Source organism: Ambystoma mexicanum, chromosome 7q (genome assembly GCF_040938575.1).
Source record: "Ambystoma mexicanum isolate Mex_15411 chromosome 7q, UKY_AmexF1_1, whole genome shotgun sequence".
NCBI classification, from domain to species: domain Eukaryota; kingdom Metazoa; phylum Chordata; class Amphibia; order Caudata; family Ambystomatidae; genus Ambystoma; species Ambystoma mexicanum.
The window spans coordinates 192,305,576-192,322,046 of record NC_090941.1 but is presented as its reverse complement, the minus strand read 5'-3'; positions in this window follow the sequence as shown (position 1 = coordinate 192,322,046).

Genomic DNA, 16,471 nt, shown 5'->3' with positions numbered 1-16,471 from the left:
AGCACCCTTTTATAAGCTGTGGCTTAGTGATGTCAAACCCATCACTGCACTCTCCAGTGATAGACCCTCACATGCAGGGGAGTTGCTAGATCTGGAAAAGATCTGGGGCTATGCTAATTTTGGGACTGTCAGGACTTGGGGCTAGCCAGCCTTTTGGTTGGAACACCTGAGCTTCTATCCAGGGCTACAACCAAAAGACCCGGGGCTATAACCGCCTCAGCCCCCTCCCCCTAGCAATGCCACGTGATACATACTTTAGGACTTTTGCAGAACAGTCCGTTCCCTTTAATAACCCATCAAACACGATCATTCCTTTCATTTTAAAGGGCTCTTCATGTGAGCATCTCCTTATCTCGCACTCCACCCCCCCCAGCCCCTATCTGATTCTTTTGAACTAGTGCATTGTCTGGGGCTACACGGAGAGGGAAGCTATTTTTACTACGAATAAATATTTCAATATGTGCCAGAATGTCAATGCCTTGTTATATGTAAAACGTGAACCATTGCATGATCTCTAAGCAGAGGCTATTGCCTTAAACTACTTCAAAGCACACGTAGACAGTTCGCCCCCCTTAGGATAATCTCCTGAGACTTGCCATACATGTTTTGTTTGAATTACTCATGAGGCATCTAGGAACGTGCGTCGCAAATTCCTGTATTTTAAGTAACCGCAAATTAACCTGAAACACATCTGGTGCAAAGGCTACATTGCCAGGATTAACATTCAGAGAACATTTTAATGCAGCTGTTAATACGGCGGTCTTCTTTTATTCATATGCTCTAATGTGATGCAGTTGTGGTCAGAAAGGAAGTCAAAGGGCGCAACTGCCACAAACTCCGACAGAAAAGTTAATTATCGCACTGCTCCTGTATTCATGTATTCATACAATCTAATGCAGAGCAGGCCTTTTTCGTTTGGCCGAGGACACATGTCAGAGGACATGGTATCAATTAAGATTATACATTATCTTTCTCTTCCTTAACGCATGTGGGGCCAGATTACAGAAACTTTGCACCGTTGCAAGTGCAAAGTTTGCACGGTATTCTCACTATTTCCCCTATTTTTAAAAGCACTGGGACACATTAAAACACCATTGCACCTCGACAAGTGCAGTTTGGCATATTAAAAGCACCAGGGCAAAAAATACCCTAGTGCAAAAAAGATGCATGTTCACTACATTTTTGCACCAGGGCAAAGTTTGCCCTAGTGCTAATGCGGAATGGTATTAGCACTAGGGCAAACTTTGCCCTCATGCAAAAATGCATCAACAATGTATATTTTACCGCTAAGGCAATTTTAGCCCTGGTGCTTTTAATATGCCAAACTGCACTTGTCGAGGTGAAATGGTTTATTAATGTGTCCCTGGGCCTCATTACGAGTTTGGAGGTAGCCATGGTGCTGTTAGCACCATGGCTGCCTCCAAACCGGGCTCCAATACCGGGTTCCTGCAATGGGGACTTACCGGGTCATTCCGACATAGCAGGACCCGGTAATTCCTCCTTGCAGGAACCATTCCCCATTCCCATTTGAGCACATTACAAGTCGCCCGTTATTACTTCCCTCTTCCCCTCGCAAGACCCAGAAAAGACGTCTGGTTTTACCAGTCTGATCCGGATCCCACAAGGGGAACCTCGTAATCGGCGCTGCCGTAATGAAGTGGGCTGGTCCCGTACCGGCCCCCTTCATTACGGGAGCGCCAGGGTTATAATGAGGCCCCCAACGTTTTTAGAAATAGGGCAAACTTTGCCCTAGTGCTAATACTGTGCAAGCTGGCCCCTGTTTGTTATATGAAGCTCAACATTGTGTTACATTGGTATATTCTTAGAGAGACCAGGTACTTTGCAGGAACACCCCAGTTTCCTGTTTTCCCTCTCAGAGTTCTTTGACTCCAGTCTGGACATGTAGTGGCTTCGGGTGGTGCAACAGCTTCCAGAGAGAAGAGTTTCTCAGCCAGAGAGATTTTCTGGTTGTGACTGATTTTGTATATGATTCCCTAAGAATGTGAACATATCCCTAATGATGTTACTCTGCTTATGAGTGCTTCCTGCAATGAGTGCAATATGCAGTATTGTTCACTCATTTATTTTGAAAGTTAAATCTTATGATTTCCCTTTTTCCCTTTCCCCAAATGTATTATTATATAACATTGTAGACCCCTACCTACATATATGCTGTGGAAATAATACTGACTGGAATATCGGCATGCTACCACACTCAATATGAAAAATGCAATTCTCGACCAACACTGTAACCCGTTGGGTGGGATTGTCCATACATTTCAGGAAAACCCACCTGGGGTGGATAAAAAGCACACTCTCCTATATTTTCTGCAGACATTTTCCAAAATATCCATGTGAATAATTCATGGTCCCAGATTATCGACGTGGGCAGTCTGGTGATGGGATAAAATACCCAAAAATATGCAAAAAAATATTTTTTCTCATACCCGTGGCTACAGTTCATTGACTTTTATCATAGCCACGATTACAAAACTTTGCTTGAGAAGAGAGGGACTCACTTCTGATTTAAAACTACAAAAACACTTAAAACATCATTACATCACAACACAGCTCAAGAAGTAATGTATGATACCTGAAATGAAAGAAAGCTAAATAAAGCCAAAAATAATGACAATGAAGTAGGCACAAAAAAACGAATACGCACTCAATTTGATATGATAGGATATATAAAACACGCTTAATACCTTCTAAGCACAGACCCGGTAATCGAACCTGTGTAGCTCCGTGTTGTCTTGCTTTCAAGGTGAGCACGTTGCCCCTGAGCTATCCTCCCGAGACAATGAAAGCATGAGACACAATACACAGAGTAAACTAAAGTATTTTGTGTGTTTAAAACTAGAGTGGAAACCATCCTTTTAATATTATTTCTTTAAACAATTCTTGTCTGTTTTTCTCCACAGTCTCACATGTACAAAAATCTAAAAACACAAAATCCAAACAGATATGACTCTAAACTGCATTTATTTTCCCCATCAGCTCAGCTATAGCTGCAATTATCTCTTGCATCGAGAGAAAAAACAGATGGCGGTCGTTTCATTTCTGAAAACCATAATCCTGCAATGGACCATGGGGGATATGTTGGAAGGAGGCACCCCCTTCTACATCAAATATTTAAATAACTTCTGCACTGAATAACCCCAAACCAAGCAAAGCACTATTTTGAACGATTTGTGAACACGTTGTTTCAGAGCTGGTCCAAATCAGTCCAGCACTTTGGGATGTGTGCTTTAGAAAATATTGACCTTTTTTGTCTATGGGAAAATGAATGGGAAGTAGGCTGCACCTTTGGATTAAATGTGTTGGACGCTTAATAACATACTTATTTGGTAACAAATCTTTACAAAACTTTGCAGTCTGGGTGGCATGTGGGGGAGATTGGGCAGACCTCCTTTAATCACTTTTGTAATTTCAGTGAATTCCGTTACTTGAATCAAAAGTTATTAACAATACAATTCTGAGAGGTTCCTATGTGTCTCCGACTGACCCTAAATATAGGGCGGTCAGCGGCTATGTAATTATGGTTATGTTTCTCAACTCATAGAAAGAGCCCTTTTTGGCTGGCTTATAACACTGGCCCTCCTCCATGAATCCTCACAAAAAAGTAAATGGCCCTGTCAGATTGATTCTGCAAAGTTTGGTGAGGAAAATGTGAAGTTTTTCCCATAGATGCAATGGAAAAACAATTTTTCTCATGCTTACAGACCAAACTGCTGGATGGATTTTCACCAGATTAGCGCCAGGAGCAGCAGCTTGATCCCAAAAGCGTGCTTTTGTAAATTTGGTGTAAATACACACAGTAGTTTTTATTAAACGATCCAAAAGTAGGTCCAAAAACATTAGTGATATCTGGGTTCGGTCCGCAGACTCACTTGCCTGACAGGCCTCTGATTGGTCCAAAGGGCAACGTGAGGTCTGTGGATATTGGGCACGCCCATTGGTTGGATGGTGAAAAGTGTGAGGTGTGTCATATTTTTGGGAAAAACCTGCCATGTTGGATTCGCGGGCAGCACTTGTTGTCTGTGAACATCTGGTAAAAAAATATTAAAAAACAAAACATTTCACTTGTCAAACTAATTAAACAATCTCCGGGGAGGTGAGGGTTGATAAGGATGGGATATGGCCATGAAAAGCAAAATAGGGTGAATTTTCATCTCCGATATCCGGACATCTAAGATGATCAGGGGCATCCATACATATTTTTGCATTACAGGGTTGGTGAAAAGCAGTTTTTGGATGGCGTACAACTCTGCCGCCACTGAATGAAATGTTGTGATATTATTCTAGACGTGACCTTGAATGGTTTTACACATATTGGTGCTGTTTTGCCCAGAGGGAACAAAATTAGAGGGGGATCCAAACATATTTGAAAGGCTTATGAATTTGGTGCCATTTCATGAATCTATGAAAAAAGATTTAAGAACCAGATTTGAATGGTTTTGCAAAGTTTGGTGGGATTTTGTGAAGAGGGGGCAAAATTAGAAGGGGGGGTTAACATTTTTAGAGGGGTTGCCATTTGACGACTGTGCACAAAATTTTTTAGAACGATTATAGACCCAACCTTGAATTTTTCTGCAAAGTCTGAATGGATTTTGTCAACGTGATAGCTAAGTTATTTGACGTTATTTTATGTATGTACATTTTGACACTTTTCAAAAAATAAAATATGGATGGATTTGTAGGAAAGTTGTGCAAGGAGCATTGTCAAGGACTTGAAAGGATGGTTTTACAAATGTGCCTGCATCTTATTTTTTGAAAAATGTCAGAATGTAGCTACAAAAAATTGTTATATACCATTGGTGACTGAGGTATAGCCGGTGGCCAAAGGCCATGACTCAGATAATCTGGCTACTGGCCAGGACCACAACAGACTGGGATTGGGGTTAAAGTGGGAATGGCCACCAGGGACAGGCTATGTGGTGAAGTTTTTGAAAATCGGGATATGTTTGTTTGGGAAAATAAATTCTTCCTGTGGCTAAAATCCTGTCCGTGGCTTCAGCCCGAATTGCTGCACAGGATTGCATCAACAGATTGTTGTGACTATCTCTGCATAGACTCCCAGACAATGCTAATCAGCAGATTATTACCAAGGATGCCGAACCAGGTGCCCACATGGTCACCAGACCACCCTTTGAAATCCTTACCCCCCCTTATTTGCGACCATAGTGGGACAAGATATTGGGATTGGATACTGGACTAATTTCCAGAACCTCACAACAATGACTGGTTCACAATTCATATACCTTAAGAAAGACTCTAGAGAGTCGGATTACATATCACCTGAATTTTAACAATAAATATAGCATCGAGAATGGTTTTTAAGACTGCTTCATTACGACAACAGTTACTTATTGAATAACCCAGTGCTATCATGGCCGAACCATAGATTTGAATGGGAAGAATTCGTTTGCTTGCGGCTACAGCCTAAAGTGCTGTACTGAATGACAACAAACCTGCGCGGGGAGCTTCAGCAAGAACCTAAAAGCATGCTTTTGAAAATCTGTCCAGTGTTTAATTTTTTTGAAAGTGTGGAAACACAAGTACAAAAAATAGTAATATAGGTTTGGTGCATGGACAATGGCCCTGGCCCTCGGCAAGGACAAATGTCTACTTTGATTTACTTATTGGGGCATGCAGCATGCGGCATGGCCAAATCTCTAGGTTTAAATGGGAAAAAGAAATCCGGTTGTAACTGCAACCCTGGAGTGCTGGGCAGGATTGAAGCTGTAGGTTTAAATGGGAAGAAAAATCAGCTTGCAGCTGCAGCCAGAGTTCCGGATGGGATTGCAGAAAAGTTGTGTGAGGAGCATCAGCAAGAACCTGAAAGGATGCTTTTGGAAACCTGTCCTGTGTTTTCTTTTTTGAAATTGTAGAAACGTAAGTAAAAAAAATTGTGATATAACTTTTCTGCCATGGGCAGACGGCCTGGCCTTCGGCAAGCACAAATTTCTACTCTGATTTGCCTATTTAGGTATGCTGTGTTGATAACAGCTCACATAATTATGAATTGCAAAACATATGTTTGTTAAAGGAGTTTTTTTAGTTATTTCATAAATTTTAAAAGAGGAATTATTAATAACTTATATACAGTGATGTAACATTATGAAACTGAAATGAGGCAGGTTCCAAGCTCATTTAGATTGCTTCAATTAGGTGTATTACCAGTTCCTTAGTTACTGTTACAGATAGGACACAAGACGGTGATACATAGACAACACCGGCTCCCATAACCCAGGCAGGTCAGATCTAAGTGCCACCACTGAGAACCTTTACTAAGAATATTCCACCATTCGCCCATCAACATTACACATGACAACACACCTCCCTCCTTTACCAAACCACACATACACAAGCACATCACAGACAGGCACTACACAACACACCTCCATCCTTTACCAACACACACTTACATGTGACACACCACAAGCAGACCACACTTCCACAGCAGTTCCCTACCATCATGACAATAAGAAACTGACCTAGACTCTTCTGAAAACACCTCACAAAATCAGCAATACTCCCTCTGTCTGTTCCCGCCACAAACAAACACTGGGCTCTCACCCCAGGACCTAACCTGCCCAGATCCAAGGCACTCTAAACTACACTCTGACACCACCTAAAAACTACACAACCACCGTCCACCCGTCCCCGCCGCCTGCGGGCCTCCAGGCTGCCACCCAGAAACTTTGGCGGGCCTCCAGACTGCCACCCTGGAGCACTACCCAACCTCGAAGACCTCGAAGCCAAATGTGTCATCACACAATAGAGCAAACGCACACTGGAAGCACAACATCACCCCCACTCAAACAAAACCAGCAAGAGACTTGGCAAACAGAGCACACACTACCAGACCGAGCTGTGAAAATCCACCATACAAATTAAGAACGCTGGCCAGTCATTCTCAATCCCATCAATGAGAACTGGTTAGCTACACTTCACAATCAGCCCAGATGACAACCTCACACAAGTCACTACGTGAAACCCAAAACTAAAAACATGGTCCAGAATCAACATTACAAGCAACATGAAAACCATGTCTCGTCACTTCATAACTCCATCACACACCTTCCCAATGGGTCTATACCAGGCGTCCCCAGCTATACACCCACTGTTATCGCCAGAAAACCTCCTGTCTCCAGTGACAAGTAGAACACCATTTACCACCAGCAGAGGCGCCATCTCCTCAAATACCTCCTACAACCTCAGGACAGCTCAACCTCCACATACCAATAGAATAGAGGTGCTACCTCACTCTAAAATACCTCATAGCTATTAAAGCCCCACCAAACACCATGCAAACTCTGAAAACCTAACCACCCCAAATACCAACGAGGGGAGACGCTACCTTCCCAAAACCACAGCACGCATAATAATCTTCACACCAACCACAGAGGCAGTACCTCCCATCACCATGGTGACCCTTACACATTTACAATGCATACAGTGGAATCTATCCATCCACCAGCCTTCACTGACTCTCACCATCCTCCATGCCAGCAATCACATGCAATAAAATATATAAAGTCAGATTTAAAAAAAACATATGCATCAAAAATCATTCAATGCATAATTATGACTTGGTGTAAACACACTACATTAACATCAAAACACATTTAACATTCCTACAGTCCATAGCCCATTCGAGGCTCTAATGCAAAGCCTAAAAGTCCTTGTTGCTTACTAGCAACCTAAACACTGCAAATCCTCCAAAAAGTTAGTGTTATCACACACATACCGGTCACGTGCACCAACACGCTCATACAATAACCTGTGCATCCATAGTACGAATGAGCACTGCAGCTACATGTCAATTTGTGCATGGCACACCTAGACCTGAAAATCCTCAAAACGTTAAGCTTGCTCATTCACCCAAGTACACTCCACACTTGAGTCCTTGCCACCTCAAACATAGCTCTTCACATTTAGCTATATGCATCATCACATCATCCCGACAGTCCATATTCCTGAAAAGCCTCAAAAAGTCATTACACTTCCAACAAAACATGTCTTTCCTTACCACTTGTGGCATAGTAAACTTATCACACAGGAAATTAATAGAGCTCACTAATGCAAGATCAAACTCATATGCTTTGGGCAAATCATATAACTCACATAGCATACTCTTCAGAATACATTCACAACATATATATTTTCTTCCACCAAAGGACTTCATGCTTAAACATTCTTAAACTTCTATAATGCACTAATGACACAGTACTGTATACACCATAATGCTGCACCTTCACTGTGCCGCTAGGCTCCTGTTTCCTCGCAGTGCAGTGTCACTTTAATAGGAAAACCTCTCAGAGGCACATCAGTAGAAACCACTTCCTCACGTCTGCCTCATGTTGGCCGCTACAGTACGCCTCATTATCTTGGGGCGGAGCGGCATCCAATTAAGTTATCCACTACACTTCGCCTAATCGTTGACTGCTACCAAACGCCTCGCCAACAGGCGGAGCAGCATTTTTATCTCCCGTCCCGCTACTGTCTCCTCACTAGCCCAGGACGTATCAGCATCCATGAACAGAGGGCCTCCCCTTTTCCGAATATCTCCATGTGACAAGTTCTTGTTGCATCCAACCACCAAGGTCCTTTACTCGGGCGGCACAGCTCCACTCGTTCCTTTCACTACGCATCGGCGGTTGCTCTCCGGAACACTGGGAGTGCAGGGTTCCAATGCTTCACTGACTCCCTCTCTTGGAAACCTATAGTCATCAGTCTCAAGCATGCAACAGAGGACAAAGGTACTCCTGCGCTGACCCATGGGCCAATGGTCACTTCGCAGAGATTGCCGTTGTGCACAGGACTTCTTCAAATCTATTATAGTCTAAACACTTCAGGGGCTACTTATGTGTAAACACGGAGGGGAACCAGTCAAATTCTGCACCACTTCCGTCCTCCTAAAACAGAATCAAATCGCGTTTCATATGTCTTATGCTCCCATTGCACTGCTCACGTTAGAGACCAGCTCCACTGATGGGCTCCCTTAACCTGATGGCCCTACTTTAACCTTCTCCAGTTTATGGGCTATTGTGGGCAATTCACCCTCTGCACATCAAATGCACTTCACCTGCTGGCCCAGCTCTTCCCTTAAGCCCCTGGACTGAGCACTCCCACTACCTATGGGCTGCTGATCCTCTGCTGGGAGGGACATGGTTTCCTTACACTTGCTGGGTCTAGCTTCCTCTCCAGCCCCTGGGACTCAGCTCTCCTTCCAGCTCCCCTGTTCCTTCCCCTGCACCCTGGGTGATGGGACTTACTAGTAGTGGGGGCAGTGTTGTCCTTCCTGCTCCTTGTCCTTTGCCTTCCTGCACCCCCTGCATCAGCTTCTGTAGGCCTTCTTTCCTTCTTGATGCACGTAGGTTCACTCTTGAAGACCGACTCGTCGCCAATGAAATGAGGCAGGTTCCAAGCTCATTTAGATTGCTTCAAGTAGGTTTATTACCAGTTCCTTAGTTACTGTTACAGATAGGCCACAAGAAGGTAGATACATAGACAACAGTGGCTCCCATCACCCAGGCAGGCCAGATCTAACTGACACCACTTAGAACCCTCACTCAGAACAATCCATCCATCAACACTCCACATGACACCACCAGCTAGATCGCATCACAGACAGGCACTACACAACAAACATTTTCACTTATAAAAACCTATTGAATTGACAGAAAATACTGTGTTAAAGGGATGTTACAGTTAAGATGTACCCCACCCTTGGGGCTCCTCTGCCCCAGCAATTAGCTAGTGGGCTCTCATCTTGGGATCCTTTGGAACTTTCTTTCCTGGACTCCCATGAGCACTTGTCCATCTGTACTGCCCTTTTTATTTATGCACTTCTGTCACTGTGCAATGCATATGTACATTTATAGGAGAGCTGTGTAAAAATGTTTTGTATACGTATGAGAAATGTAGATGCAAAAGATTTGTAGAACATTGTTAAGTGGCAGATGGTGGGTGGAAGGTGAATATGTTGATAGATAATATGTAGAGTTTTTTAAAGTAATTGGGGGATATATGTGTGAATGCTTTAAAGCAGGTAATGATGGAGTGTTACAAACATAACAGTAAAAAGAGTAGAAGGGCTGTTTTGTGTGATGCAATCCAGGTTTTCTAATAAGGCATGGGCTAGACATCGGAATGCGGAGACTGTGGATACTTAAAAACGGTAATGGAAGAAGAATTGTGGAGAGAAATGTGTTTCTGTGCTTTTTGCTTTTTTCTCTAGTATACAATTGTCCATTATTCCCATTAGCATAGTAGAACATGATAATGCTAATGTCATGTTATGTTATTTGGCATTTATAAAGCGCTCTATTTATCATTGGTATGACCTCAAAGGGAGGTTGAATGCCCTCAGGGACCCAGTCCAGGTCTGTAGAGAGAGTAATTGTTGTAGGGTGTGTGGGTGCACCAGTTATGTGTGCAGCTGATGTTATTGCCTGATGGTTGCTGCATCCTAGCATTAGGCGTGGAGGTGAAAATATAAATTGAATGTGTACAGTCTGGTGGGTGGTCACTCAGACTGGGTTCTGGCTGCTTTAGGCCTGTAGGATGCTTATGTGAACAGCTAGGCCAGTTTGTCATGGGCTATAGCTGTGTTTTATTAGAGTGATGAGGTGTTCATGGGGTAGTTTTCATTTGTGAGCAGCTAGGCTAAATTTATCGAGGGGTATAGCTGTACTCTAATTGTGTGATGGTGTAGAGTAGAGAGTAAGCGTAGTGATATGATATGATCTTTCATCCACAGAGCGCTTATGCACAGTGTGCTTCGATAGCGCTAGATGACGAGGGAGAACGAGGGAGAACACAGCACGAATGTGAAAACTAGCTAAAGTACTTGGTCTGGAGAACCCAGGCTGTGCAGGTGCTAAGGCATGGACAGGAGTGCATGCATGGGAATGGTACATGGGACCGGAGGGCTGGGTACATAGCGACATCACAGGGGGCTGGGGTACGCCAAACAGCAGGCATGATGGGCAAGAAGTAAAGAGAGACATCATGGGACTAGGGACTGCGGTTATACAGTGACATTGGGACCGCAGTGCAGGTCAGTAGAGAGAGTAGAGAGAGTAAGTTTCATAGGGTGCGTGGGGGCACCAGTTATGTATGCAGCTGATGTAATTTCCTTATGGTATCTGCATCCTAGCATTAGGAGTGGTGGTGAAGATATCAGTTGAATGTGTCCTTTCTGGTGGGTAGACATCCAGACTGGGTTCTGGCTGCGTTAGGCCTGTAGGACGTATATGTGTGCAGCTAGGCCAGATTGACATGGGATATAGCTGCGTTTTATTAGAGTGATGAGGTGTTCATGGGGTAGTGTTTGCATGTGAGCAGCTAGGCCAAATTTATCGAGGGGTATAGCTGTACTCTAATTGAGTGATGGTGTAGAGTAGAGAGTAAGCGTAGTGATATGATATGATATGAAGGTTCATCCATAAGGTGGCTAAGCATAGTGTGTTCCGAAAGCACTCAATGACAAGGGAGGGAACGTGGGAGGACGTAGAAACACTCCAAAAGGCCATGAGCAGTGCAAATGTGAAGACTAGTTACTGCACTCAGTCTAGAGATACCTAGACTGTGCAACTGCTGAGATACTGAAAGGAGGGCAAGCCTGGGAACGGTACATGAGGACCGGAAGGGCTGGGTACACAGCGAAATTGCGGGGCACTGGGGTAGGGGCAAACAGCGAGCATGCATGGGCCCAATGTACAGAGAGACATTACTGGACCAGAGGGGCTGGGGTATACAGCGACATCCAGGAAGACCGGAGGGGCTGGGCACGCAGTCACTACGCGTGGGACATGAGGGGGGCATGGTGGTGTATTGGGATATCTTAAGGGACCAGGTGGGAAGTTGCGGGCGCATAGTGTCACCGCAGGGAGGCAAGGGGTTGTGCACACAGTGGCAAGATAGTGGACTGGCGGTTTGGGGCGTAGTGATGAGATGGCCAGGGCAACAGTGAAAACCTGGGGATCTAAGGGGTTGTGGGTACACAGTGACATTGAGGTGAAATGAGGGGCTGTGTAAACAGTGACATCACAGGGATCTGGGGTGGGAGTATACATCGACAGCACAGGGCTTGATTGGTAGGGCCCAATAACCACAGGGACTAGCGGGCTGGGCAAACAGTGATGGGGCCAGAGGGGTAAGGTTCAGGGGCCAGAAGGGAAGACGTATGCAGGGACAACATGGGAGCTGGAGGGGGTAGGGGCACTGAGGGACGTCACAGGGACTAGGGGGCTGGGCTTGCAGCGACAGGATGGGGGCCAGAGGGATACATATCTACTAGACGAACAGGCTTATAGTGACAGGATGGGGGGGCGAGAGGGATACATAGCAACATGATGGGGAACAAGAAGGCAGGGTACACAGTGACACACGGGCACAGTGGGGCACACTGCAACATCAGGGGAATATCACGGAGGGCATTGCAGAGGGATACATTTGGGCATCACGGGAACAGGAGGGCAGGGGTACATAGCGACACATGGGGCACAAATGGGCACACAACGACAGGGGGGCTGGGATTACAGCAATAGGACCGGGGGCCACAGGGGTACATAGCGACATCATGGGGAACCAGAAGGGAGGGTACACAGCGACAAATGGGCATCATTTTTTAGTGGGGCACAGCGACATCACAGGGACTAGAGGGGGCAATACAGAGGGATGCATAGCAACATCACAGGAGCTGGAGTTCAGTGATACACAGCGACACATAGGGCACAAATGGGCACACAGCAACAGAGGGCTGGGGTTACAGAGACTGGGGGATACATCGGCCTCATTGGAATTGGGAGGAGTTATGATCCAAGGAGATTATTATTTTGTATTCAAGGTTACGGTTGTCAATAGCTAAATCAATGGGCGTATTCATTGATAACATGGTTGGGAGTCACATTATGTGTTTAGTCATTGGGTTGTTGGGAATTCAGTCGCTTCTTAAGGTTGGTGTTATGGAAAGAGACACATTTTTAGTACTTTGCGGAATTCCATATAATATAGTCTTGGGTGTTTCAAATATGTGGGGGAAGTGAGTTCTACAGAGTCGGGCCAAGGCTGAGAAAGCGGATCGTCTGATCCTGACAGAGTTAGTGGTTGGGATCACTAAAAGGAGGGCAGTGCTTGATCTTAGGGTGTGGGGTGGGAGGTAAGGTTTTAACTTTTCTTGGAGGTATAACAGGCTGGTCTTGTGTACTGCACGGTGAGTGATGCACAGGATCTTGAAAGTGGCCCTTTGACTGGGGACCAGTGGAGGGTTCGGAGTGTTGGAAAGGTGTGGTCTCTTGACCCAGGGTGAGGAGCAGTTTAGTAGCAGTGTTTTGTGCTCTTTGGAGTTTATTAAGGTGGTATGCTGGGACTCCTAGGTATAGGGAGTTGGCATAGCCCAGTCTCCACATTACAATAGACATAACAGCTGCAAGTCTGTTCGGGAAGGAGAGGTAGGGAAAGATGTGACTGAGAAGTTTGAGATGGTATTGACAACATTTAGACACATTGTTCATCTGTTGGGTGAGGGTGAGGCCAGAGTCCAAAGTGCAGCCTATGTTTTTTACTGTGTCAGGTGGGTGTTGGCCCAGGGGAGGGGGCCAAGAGAGTGGATGAGGTAGAAGTTTCCGCCCACCATGATTTCGGTTTTAGTGAGGTTTAAGAGGAGGTGGTTTATTATCATCCATCGGTCAATATCTAGGTAACAGGTTTCGAGGCCGGGCTGTCAGAATTGAGGATTTTAAGGATGATTTGGGTATCGTCAGCGTAGTTGTAGCATGAGTTGTTGTGCAAGCGGATGATTCAAGGTAGGGTGGACATATAGAGGTTGAATAGGAGAGCAGATAGACATGCTCCTTGTGGTACTCCAGTATTAACTGAGCGAGCAGCTGAGACAAAAGAGGAGACAAGTGTTATTTGTTTCATGTTGCTGAGGAAGGAGGCTATCCACTTGAGGGCGGTGCCGTGGATTCCAAAGGAGTGGAGACTGTCAAGGAGGATTGAGTGAATAATCGTGTCAAAAAACGCAGAGAGGTTGAGGAGAATTAGAGCAGCTCATCCTTCAGAGTCTGCAGTGATCTTAAGATCATCCCAGATCGAGGGAATGTTGGATAATCTTATTGAATCTCACTATTTTACTGAAAAATGTAAAGTAGATGGAGTCTTTAAGCTTATTTTTTTAGTTCTATTTTTAAATGTGAAAGGAGGTTCCTAAAGGAACCTTTTTTGTGTTTTTCTATTTTTGTTTTTATTTATTTTTTTGCAGAAGAGTCCAGAAAATAAGGTGGGGAGTGAAATAAGGGAAGTGATACCAACCACACATATTGAGGGGCAAGTGTACAGGGGAAGATGTTGCGCGTGCGTTAGATCTAAGGCAGAGGCCGTGTTTCTCAAGCTCCTTGATTACAGCTTCAAAAGTACTTTGAAATTGCACCCCCCTGCAGAGTGGTGCATTGCAGTATATATAGAGTACTGTTTTTTTTTTCGAAAGATATGGATCAACAGCCTCTTTTATTGTTTGCAAGGTAGCTGGTGGGATTCTGTGTCCCACAGAAGTTGGTTGTGTGGTTACAGCATGGGTTGAGGAAGATGAGATAGAGGAAGACAGCCTTCTACTTCCTAAGAAAGGAATAGCCTTACTGAGAGCATTGCAGTAGTTAGATTTGGTGTGGTGCTGCATGGAGGTGGTGCCGTAGGAGTACTGCCCTGGTTGTCCGCGACTGAGTACAACGTTGCACTCAGTGCATTTTACTTTGGTAGCTTTAGCCTTTCATACATTTCCAACCGTGGTAAAGAATTGCCACATGCATGATTCTCTCTGGGTGTTAGAGATAGGCACTACTTTTACCTCATATTTCTGGTTTTCTTGATTGTATTTTGAAGTATTGCACTCCTTTCATTGGGTAGGTCCTCCAGCTGGAGGTGGTGGTGGTGGCTCTTGGGGAGGAGGGATGGCTCTAGCTGAAGCCATTATTAAGATAAATAGCAGTTTTTCTAATATTCTTCCAAGTTTCTTCTGTATGACAGATTGTTAATGGATAATGAGCAAGAATAGGTGTAGGAGCTGTGCAAGGGTATATTTTGAGCTTCCTAGATCAGCGGACAATTCAGTTCTGAACTGTTTGCGAAGCACAGACCCATTTGCAAAGTATGGACACATTTGCGAACATGTCATCATGCCATGTATGCACGCTTGGTCACGTGACACTGTCCATAAAGTCTGTGATGTTGTCTGTGATGCTGGAAATGCGTTGGAGGGACAGGGCCTCCATGTCCTTGCCTGCACTCCCTTGTTATGTGTGTTCTGTGTTTTCTGCCTGCACAGCAGTCCAGTTGAGACACCTGGCAGTGCGGCTCTTCCTCTTTTTGTTTGTGGTGAACAGAGACCCTTGGGCTACCCTTATGGCACCTATGAGTAGGGGTACAAATCTATACCCCTAGTGTATGTTTTTGGGCACCTGAGTGTGGCCCACAGAGAAGGATATGGGCTGGTGGCAACTCTATGATGAATTGGACAGGTGCTCTGAGTATCCTCCATTTTGGGATACCCAGGTTCTGCCATAGGAATGATTGGATTCCTTATAGAAGGCAAGATGGCCCCTGTGGCCTCTTGGTTTCTATTGCCCGTTACCTTGTTTTTCCAAAGTCGTGGGAAGCCCTAACTTTGTCCCTACCCCTGACTGGCTTTTGGATGGAAGAACCATATATGGGGAAGTCTAGGACAGACTGGCTGGTGCCTTCCCAGGGAATGTATGTTGTGGGTACACCCTTGGGGTGGGACCTGTGTGAATAGAGGGTGTGACTAATACACATTTTATGTTATGGGTGTCTGGTATCTGTTTGTGTGACACAATGAATGAGACAGCCCTACCTGAAACTGACATACATGCAGTGTGGTGTGCTGAAAGGCTGAATGCTTGCCCCAATTCACATTCCCTGTTATGGGTCTCTGGGTGGAAGTGAATAGCCTGAATGACTGTGATCCTGATTGGCTGCCTGCCTGCATGAATGCCCTACTGACTGATTAGCTGACTTGACTGACTGAGTTGGCTCAGCAGAATGAATGAGGGACAATGAGGGACATATGTGCATATCTGGGGACCTCTCACTTCCCAATTTGTTCAGAAGCTGAAGTTGAAACTTGAAGCTGCTTATCCTTGAAGTCCAGCTGGAAGAGGAGGTATTGCTGATGCTTTCCTTTGACCCAATCTAAAAGCTGTCAAGTCTGTCGAGGACTGATCCCAGAGAGGACCTGGCTAAGAGACCTGTCCCTGAGCTACGAGGGAAAATTGTGCAGAAGCTGATTTTCATTGAGGTACCCTGGAATCCAGTCCTGAAAAGCTGTCAACCGGCCAAGGGGTTCACCGAAAACCTTGAACTAAAGCACCCGGACATTGAGGCCATCAAAGTCCATTGCCGTGAACCGGGGTTCGGAGGATTTCCATAACTTCTGGAAGCCAGT